Below are 9,231 nucleotides of genomic sequence, written 5' to 3'. Positions count from 1 at the left end.
ACAAATGGGCACCACAAGAACCTACCCATAAGTGAGGGTAACTCAATGACACGAGAAAATTACTAGAGTACCTTTTGGATCTTCACCGAGAGAAGGTCAATAACCCGCACAAATCATCAGAAGACGGCCACGGACAATCACCAACTCGTGCCAAAGCTCCTCCACTGCTCCAAGCCATCTAGGTGGTAGCAACCACCAAGAGTAACAAGAAAACCGCAGCCACAATGATCCCCAAGTGCCACTACATGCAATCACTCAAGCAAATGTACTAGGAATCACTCACAATCTCACTTTGATGATGAATCAATGGAGGAGATGAGTGAGAGGTGTTTGCATAAGCTCACAAGGATGTATCACTGATGAAAATATGCAAAAGAGTGAGCTAGATTCGGGCCCCTTCTATTTATAGAGCCCCTTGGCTCAAAGAGGCATTGGGCTCATGCAGAGCTGACCGGACTCACTGACCAGACTCTGCCCAGAGTCTGGTCAGCAGGGTCCAGTCCACCGATGCTGTCCATGTGTCAGCGTTTCAAACCTCGGCCATCGGATCCCAACGGTCATAAGGGGCGCTCAGTTAAGTCATTACCGGACGCCTCGCTCAATGAATGGACGCATCGAGCCAGAGTCCGGTTAGGCACTCACGCGCTCCTGCAACACTCACACTGGACTCGCCGGTCATCAACCGGTGCAGAATAGAGAGCTCTTAGAGCCTCTTTTTCATGACCGAACGCGTTCGCTTATAGGTGACTATTGATGGTAGTTAACAACCATTATAAACCGTCAATATAACATGTGTAAGGCTTAGGGGTTTAAACTAACAAATTCCACGAGTTTTTGTGAATCTGTGTTTTCTATAGGGTTTATCTAGGAAACCATCAAGGTGGATCAATATGTTAGAATTAATCACGCTTATCCGCGGCATAAATAACACTAGAAGGATTTGGAAGCCACCAGAGGACACCACACCACGGCAGAGGGCGAGAGGCCACTAGGTGGGACTAGCCGGTCCCACCTGTAGGTTGGCCGGTGTGTGGGGGCCACTGTCAGCCTCCGTCTCATGACCATTACAAGAAATGGGTTGGTTTATGACGTTTATCGCATGACATTCGATCAAAAAAGTCACTAAATCGATTGGTTTATGATGTTTGCTTTGGAAGCATTTCAACTTAGTGATATAACTAAATAAACATGACAAAAAAACATCTTAAAGCTAGTAAAATTCCATATTGTGACATTTTTTGTCCTGTTAAAAACACCAATTGCAGTCGTCATAAATTTATGAAAAGAATAGTGTGTCAAAAAGTATTTTATATGACAAGGATGGTGTGTCATAACTTCTTTTATTAATTTTTAAATGTTATTGTCCAAGATGGTTTATGGGCCTAGTTGCCCTCTAGTCAATTGGATCCTATGTGCATATTTTTTCCACTCCCTCTCGGCGTCTCCCATCTCCCTCCTGGTGGCCTCCCCGGTCTCAATCCGGTGGATCCGGCCTGGGGGGCACTGCGGCGGCTCACCGCTCTCAGTCGCTAACTCCCTCTTGGCCTCTCCCATCTAATGCCCCATAGTAAGTTTCAAAACTTTCTCAGATTAGTGTCTTGGTTGTCATTTTAATATGGACATGTACATGTGATCGAAGCTATAGCCATGTACGCGATTTTGGAGTGACCAAGGTAATCATTTTAATAACAACTGTCCTTAGATTAGCATGTATCTAAGAACTTGGGTTGGTCTTCTTATGTGAGAACTGAGAAGCCTATGTGTGGCTGGTCCTGTAATGTGTTGGTCATGTGAACCTATGGTCACAATGGTCACAGTTCTGGTAATATTCTGGTTGTGTGAACTTATGGTTATATTTGTTGGTTCTATAACGAAGGTTCTGATTTTGGAGAGACAACGTGAATGTAATGCTTATATTTGCTAGTGGAATGGATGTTATTTGAAGAGCCTTTTACCTGCGTGTCATTAAAAAAGTTTGTAATTATACACAAGCCGTTAAAAAAGTTGACCGCACACAGGTGCCACTGTTCTAAACTTCTTTGCTTTATAAGCCATTCCATCCTTGTTCTATTTATTTTACGCCATTTGGTAGCCCTTATAGGTGGGACCAGCCAGTGAAATTGTCCATGTTGTCCTTGGGCGGTGGAGACCGTGTTGACTACGATTGACCACCACCTCAATTTTCTTTCTCTCTATGTTCCTCCTTATCTTCTTCCCCCCTCCATGATGACCCCAACGCTCCTATGCATCGCAATGCGGCTTGTGCAGCGTCAGCACTGCGCCCGGTGGCCCAGCCCCATGCCCTTGGCATCTCCAGTCCTCGGCCCCACCCTTCGCCCCCCAGTGCCTCTTGGCCCCACCCTATGACCACGGCGGCCTGGCCCCATGCTCTCGGCCTCGGCACCGCCCTACACCCTCGGTGGTGGCTCGGCCCCACTCCCCTGGAGACCGCGCACGCTCCAGGCCCCGCACCCGGCCATGCGCCAGTGACCTGACCCACGACTCAGCCCAATGACCTCCCAGGCGGTCATGCAGCGAACCCCAATGGGCCCACGGTCTTGCCTCAAGCCCAGCGCCCCTGGCGGCCACGGCCTGTGCTCCAACGGCCACATGCCCACGTGTCGGCAACCTGGCGGCCGTATCCCAAGCTCTAACAGCCACGTCATGTGCTCCGGCGGTCGCCTCTCAAGATCTGACGGCCATGTCTTGAGCTCCGGTGGCCGCATCTCGAGCTCTGGCATCGCGTCTCGATGGCCATAAGCCTGCCCAGCTGCCACGCGCTTGCTCAATGGCCGCGAGCTCCGGCAATGACTTGCCTTCCCGGCAGTAGTCACGACTCTCCCCTGCGCTCCCCTTCTTCTTCGAGAGGGGCACATGGGGAGACCAAGAAAACTCAGGTGGCAGTCAATCATAGTCAACACGGTCTCCACCGCCCAAAGCCAATATGGACAATTTCACTGGCCGGTCCCACCTATAACGGCTGCCAAACGGTGAAAAATAAACAGAACAAGGACGGAATGGCTTATAAGGCAAAGAAGTTTAGAGCAGTGGCACCTGTGTGCGATCAACTTTTTTAATGGCTTGTGTGTAATTACAAACTTTTTAGTGGCACACAAGTAAAAGGCTCTTATTTGAAATGCAAGATTTGTTTATTGGCTGTATTTGAAATGCAAGATCTTCGTATTGTCATAGATGTTGGAATGCATGTATGAATATGTTTTTTTGTTTGCAAATTGTGTTGTTTGGCTGGCCCAATTAAAACATATTTAGGTTGGTCCAAAAAAGTGGGCTGGTCCAAAAAAATTGTATGGGCCCTAAACAATAGCCAAAAAATTGGGCTGGCCCAAAAGATCTATGCGGGCTTAGCCTAAGCAAGTGAGGTTGGGCCAAAATCAATAAAATTCAGATATGGGCAAAAAAAGCCTCAAAACAGAATGGGCTGGGCCAAAATTCAGCCACAACAAGCCCATTATAAGGCTATTTCTTACATGGGCTCAGGCAGGCCACGTTTAATTTGTGACTTAAAACCAAATGTCATAAAATTTTGTGACACCCAAACCAGTGTCATACATTTATGACTCCAACATCTAAATGACATAAAACATGGTTTAAGGCGCATGGTTTTTGACGCAAGCTTTTTTGTCAATTGGATGTCATAAATGTTAACCTATGATATAAATTGTAGATATTATGACAATAATAAAATGACATAAACTCTAACATTTCTTGTAGTGGACGTTGGTTCTCCACCGCCTCCTAGGTTACATCCATGCCATCCATTCAAGTCGGTTTGATCCGAGAGCTCAGGATTGATGTTCTAGCCTATATATACCAGCCCCTGCCACCTCCCTAGCATATCAAACCCTGATCAAGTCACTTGAGAAGACAGAAACTCTAATCATCCTCAGAGCTCCACCATATTCTAGGGCATAGCTAGCAAGGCTAGATCTAGAGGGAGGCAAGCTTTGCTTGGATTCCTGATCGTGCCAAGAGCATGGTCTGGTATAGCCTTTGTACCCCCTCTCTTTTATCTCTCATTACTTTAATATGTTTGCTACAATTGTTATGACATTGTTCTTAATATTAATCAAGTTCCTAGTTATCATGTTCATCATCTACTTTGATTATATGCTTAGTATAGTTAGATTATCTTCATTTTCAAGCATAAGTTTGTATAGCGCTCGCTCCAAGGTACCAGGGTGAGTGGTCGATATTGTGTAAGCGTGGTGCTTATACGTTGTTTATCTGAAGATGCACCCTATATTTTGAGCCATGTGCTAGATCATGGATGTGACACTCCCATTGAGTCCTTTGTAGTCCACTCCCCAAATATAGGACAAGTAGGATCTAGTTACGAAGGAAGACAAGCTCTGTTCTTAATCTTCCTTATGTGTAGATATGAAGTTGATCTTAGCCATGACTACTAAGTGTAATTGCACTAATCAACTTACGCTTTGACTTGTAATTAAGAATGACTTAGGAATTATTCCTCTAATATTCTACTTAGCCATGCTAATGCCATAGAAAGGAGTACTCTGAGTGATCATTTATCATTACTTATTTATCTCTTGACTTACCACTGTTATGAGTAGAAGTTTGGTTATGTTTTACTTCTCCATCATACGTATAAGTTATCAATATATTCCGACTGCATGTCCTTCCCTGTGGTAAAAATATAAATAACGATACCTAGAATACTCCTGGGTGAAATGCTACAATGGTATATTATCTGTGCGCTTATAGATTCCTTTCATTTATATATATATAAATATATATATATATATATTCTTTCTAGTCACATAAAATACTAAAGTACTTCATAGTGTCATTTTTGAAGTGGCATGAGGTAGTACCAACAAGCATTTCTGGCATCATCGCTAGGGATAACAACTTAGCAAAAGTGATGTTAAGAAATGTGAACAACATTAGGTGGCTACTTAAACAAGTGACAAGTTAATAAATACCAACAAGCATTTCAGGCGCCGTTGCCGGGGAAGGTAGCTAGGCAAGAAGGAAATATTGATAAACTTTTACTTATTAATGTGACCAAGAAAACTATTTACCACTGCTCAAGAAGGCCTACCCTTGTTTTGTATACTTTTATATCTTATGCAGGGTAATGTATGACCAGTTTTGACCATCCAACAAGCTATATTGAAGATCCAGAAGCATTAATCAAGAGAACTAGAGCTAAACTCGAGAAAATCTCAGCTTTAGAATTGGAAGACAACCAAACAAGGCGTAGCTTAACACTAGTTTTTGAAGCCATGGCTGACAAGACTCTTTGTGAATTCTCTGCTCCAACTACGCCAACATCCGTACGGGACCAACAGTCAATGTGGGAGACAATGCTTTTGAGCTCAAGCCAATTCTCATCAACATGGTGCAAGCTAGCTAGTTTTGTGGAAAGGCACATGAAGATGTGAGTGCTCATCTCCAACACTTCCTAGAGATCTACATCACTTTCACCATCAAGGGAGTAACTAGAGACACCATATTACTTTGCCTCTGTCCATTCTCACTCTTGGGGAAGGCAAACCAATGATTCTATGCCAACAAAGATAGAAACACTACATGAGATAACTGCTCCATGGCTTTCCTAGCGAAGTTCATTCCCACGGGCAAGACCAATGCTTTGTGTGGGAGAATTTCAAGCTTTTAACAGCAACATGATGAATCTGTCCCTGAGGCATGGGAACACTTTCAAGATTATAGAATGTCCTCATCATGGGATAAAGAATTGGCTACTCATGCAGACTTTCTACCACGGGTTAACAAACAGTACTCGTGAGAATATGGATGCTGCTGTTGGAGGTGCTTTCTTATCACTCGCAATCCCAGGTGCAATAGCTCTCGTAGAGGAAGAACGTCTTCAACCCCGCAAGAGAGGTGGAGGTATGCATCAACTCAAGGAGGTAGACATGCTATCTGCCAATATGGACCTACTGATGAAGAAGCTCGAAGAGCAAGCTAATGAGAAGCAAGAAGTCATGCACATTCATGATTCTCGCATGACATGTGAAGAATGTGGAAACACTGAACATTCAGAGAGCAATTGTTCTAAAACCCATGAGGATGTGAATTTCATCAACAACAACTACTTTCGTCCTCAACAGAATCAAGGATGGAATCAGCAACAAAGGCTGAACTACAAAGGTAATTACCAATGTAACTATCAAGGTAATAATAATTTTAATAACCAACCACCCTTGAGAGAGTTAATTTTTGGCCAAGCTAAAATAATAGAGGGCTTATCTAGAAAACTAGCCTCTAATGAATCTTAGAAAACATAAATAATAGAATGGATAGCTTCTCCTCTGCCATTAAAAACCAGCATAGCTTTAATAAAATGATAGAATCACAAATAACTCAGTTGGCGGCTGCTGTTCCTCCAACCGACAAAGGTAAGATTCTAGGGCAACCAGAAGATCTAGAAATTGCAAATCTTGTCGATATTCACAATGCAGCATACTACTGCATATAACCATCAGCTGGAGGATGGATAGATTATCCCTTACCTGAAAAAAGGTGATCTAGGAAGGCCTGTCATCCCCATAGCTATTGGACCTCACATATTTCAAGAAGCTATTTATGACTTCGGAGCAACTATCAACATTATGCCTAAGGTAATTTATGATAAAATTAATGGAGATACTTTATTGTATACAAATATGTGTTTATAGTTTGTAGACCAGTCCCTCTGCTACCACAAGGGAATACTTGAAGACATATGTGTATGAGTGGGATAATCATACGTACCAGTAGATTTTGTGGTTTTGGAAATAGGTGGAGATGTAAGGGCACCCATTATTTTGGGTCGACCCTTCCTAAGCACCGCAAAAGCCATCATCTATGTGGACAGTGCCAAAATCTGCTTCACAATCAAGGATAAGAAGGAGAAATTCATTTTCAAGAATCATATCTTGCAATCTTCTGGACATCCACAAACATCGTACTTGCCCGAAGAGACAACAGTAAACAAAAAGAGCAACAACAGAAGGAGGAAGAACAAGGCTAGGAAGACACAAGAAGAATCAGTCAAGATGATCAACACACTTAGATCAGAGTACGACCACCTTCTCGCTTCACCATACCTTACCAAGAAGGACGACCCTGGTGTACTGATGATTGAGTGTACCATTGGGCAAAGAATCTTTCACAAGACCTTTTGTGACATTAGGTCAGGTGTCAACATAATGTCAAAGGTAACATATGAATACTTATTCGGTGATGAACATTTGTTTCCTACATATATGCAATTGCAGATGGTGGACCAATCAATTCAATTTCCGGAGGGAATAGCAAAAGATGTCATAGTAAGAATACATGATCACTATGGCCCTACCGACTTCATGGTTCTAGACATGGGAGAAGAAGAAAAAGACATACCCATCATCCTTGGAAGACCGTTCCTCAACACTACCAACGGGATCATTTACATTGGATCTGGACAAGTCCACTTCCAATTTCTAAGAGAAAAGGTACGCTGCTATTTTAATAGTTTACTGCTTATGAGTAGACCAAGAAGTCCTATTTCAAGAGGAGACATCGATCATCCTGATGCCAAAAGAACCAATCCCCAAAGAATGGATGGGAGTAAGATGAGGAAGTTGTGAAAGATGAACTTACTCTACATAAGACGAGTCTACAGACCAAGCAGGTGTGGAAGGAAAAGGTGATATCATCAGAGTCATCATCACTCTAGGTGCACCCATCAAGGTCTCCATCTCCGGGACCGACAGATGCACCTAAAAAATGAACAAGATAGGAGAAAAATCCTATCCGGAGGACTTAAAAATCTAAAACCTCGCCAAGAGGTAAAAATTGTTAGTTTTCCATATTTACTTTCTAGCATTGCATGAATTTTTTTACTTTAGCATATTTCCTTTTCTGCATTAGCATTGCATTTAGAAAAGAAAAGAAAATAAAAATCTCATTATTTCATTATAAAAATCTTAAGCCCCATGTGAATACTTCTACAGTGTGTAAAAACCCCCAAGAATATTTATTGTGGCGGCGTAAAAATAAAAATATCATGTATTCAATTATATCAGAAAATCCAAAAATACTAGATAGACATCCTGCTAGAATTTTGTCACTTCAAAAATGTTTCTAAATCCCAAGAACAACTAATCTCCGGATGGCTGACCGCTAACCCTTTATTCCAATCCGTTCTATGAGTTTTGTTGTTCTTGTTGAAGTTTTTGTAGGATGGTCTTAGGCAAGTTCACCCGGTCGACTTCATCTCGTTCCACCAAGAGTGTACCTTCTAAAAACTCAACTTCCAGATGGACGAGAAGGACATCTGATGATGAACCCACTCTGAGAAATACAAGGTTGAACAACCATGCCAACAACTAGCTTGGGGGAAGGCATCCCCCGGATATCAAGCTAAGTATTTCTTTCCCTTTTGTTTTACCATTTTTAAGTTTGTTATATAGTTTGATTTATAAAAAGATGCATAATTAAAAACAAAATTAAATTTTATCTTTGTGTTAAATATATATTAAGTATTATGTGATCTAAAAAAATGTAAACAAAATAAAAATTGTGTGTCTAGTTTTATGTTCTTAAGAGCTAAATAAAAGGACTTTGAAGGTAATCTCTTAACATGGAAATGATGAATAGTTGCTCTATTGTAATTCCTTTCAAGTACCTAGTTTTCAGCCTTGAATTCTCCTGAGTTTTAGATAAGACTGCTTTGATATAAGAATTTACTCTGAACTTGAAACTCGTGGGTAGCATATGCTTGATCTAAGTCTAGATAATTGACGGATATGATATGAAAAGGTCTAACCTGCTGTTTATCTTGTTCCAAGTGATACTAAAGTTCTAAAGATTTATCTTTTGAAAAACATCAAAATACTACATGATGAGTTTCTGTATGACAAAGCTTGAATTTCTACCAGAGCCAAATATGATATTTAGACTAGAAAAACTTCCACTCTTATATGCTGCTTGTTTTACATTGAGTTTAGTGAAGCTTTGTTGACCCTTATGAGAGGTTTGCCATGCTCTTAAAATTAAGATCACGTACACACTACCCACATATTTACTACTCCTACACTAGGGGTAGGCGCAAAAACATGCCATTCCATCTAGATCCACTCAAAAATATTTTACTCCTACACTAGGAGTGAACACCAAAAACATGTCTGATAGGTTTATCCATCAAATAAATGCTCCAGGTTTTTGTTGCTATCTCTCTAAAGTTTTGTTGCATAAAAGAGC

The 9,231-nt window shown here is 41.6% G+C and overlaps 1 non-coding gene across 1 annotated transcript; it reads right to left on the bottom strand.

The window, feature by feature from the left end:
- Positions 1-5,630: 5,630 nt before the first annotated feature.
- LOC136502358 (small nucleolar RNA R71) lies at positions 5,631-5,734 on the bottom strand. Its single transcript, XR_010770517.1, has one exon. It is a non-coding gene; the product is annotated as a small nucleolar RNA R71 (small nucleolar RNA).
- Between the last annotated feature and the right edge of the window lie 3,497 nt (positions 5,735-9,231).

This window comes from Miscanthus floridulus, chromosome 13 (assembly GCF_019320115.1).
Source record: "Miscanthus floridulus cultivar M001 chromosome 13, ASM1932011v1, whole genome shotgun sequence".
NCBI classification, from domain to species: Eukaryota; Viridiplantae; Streptophyta; class Magnoliopsida; order Poales; family Poaceae; genus Miscanthus; species Miscanthus floridulus.
Note: the sequence above shows the minus strand (reverse complement) of the source record. Positions and strands in the feature narration are given on the sequence as shown.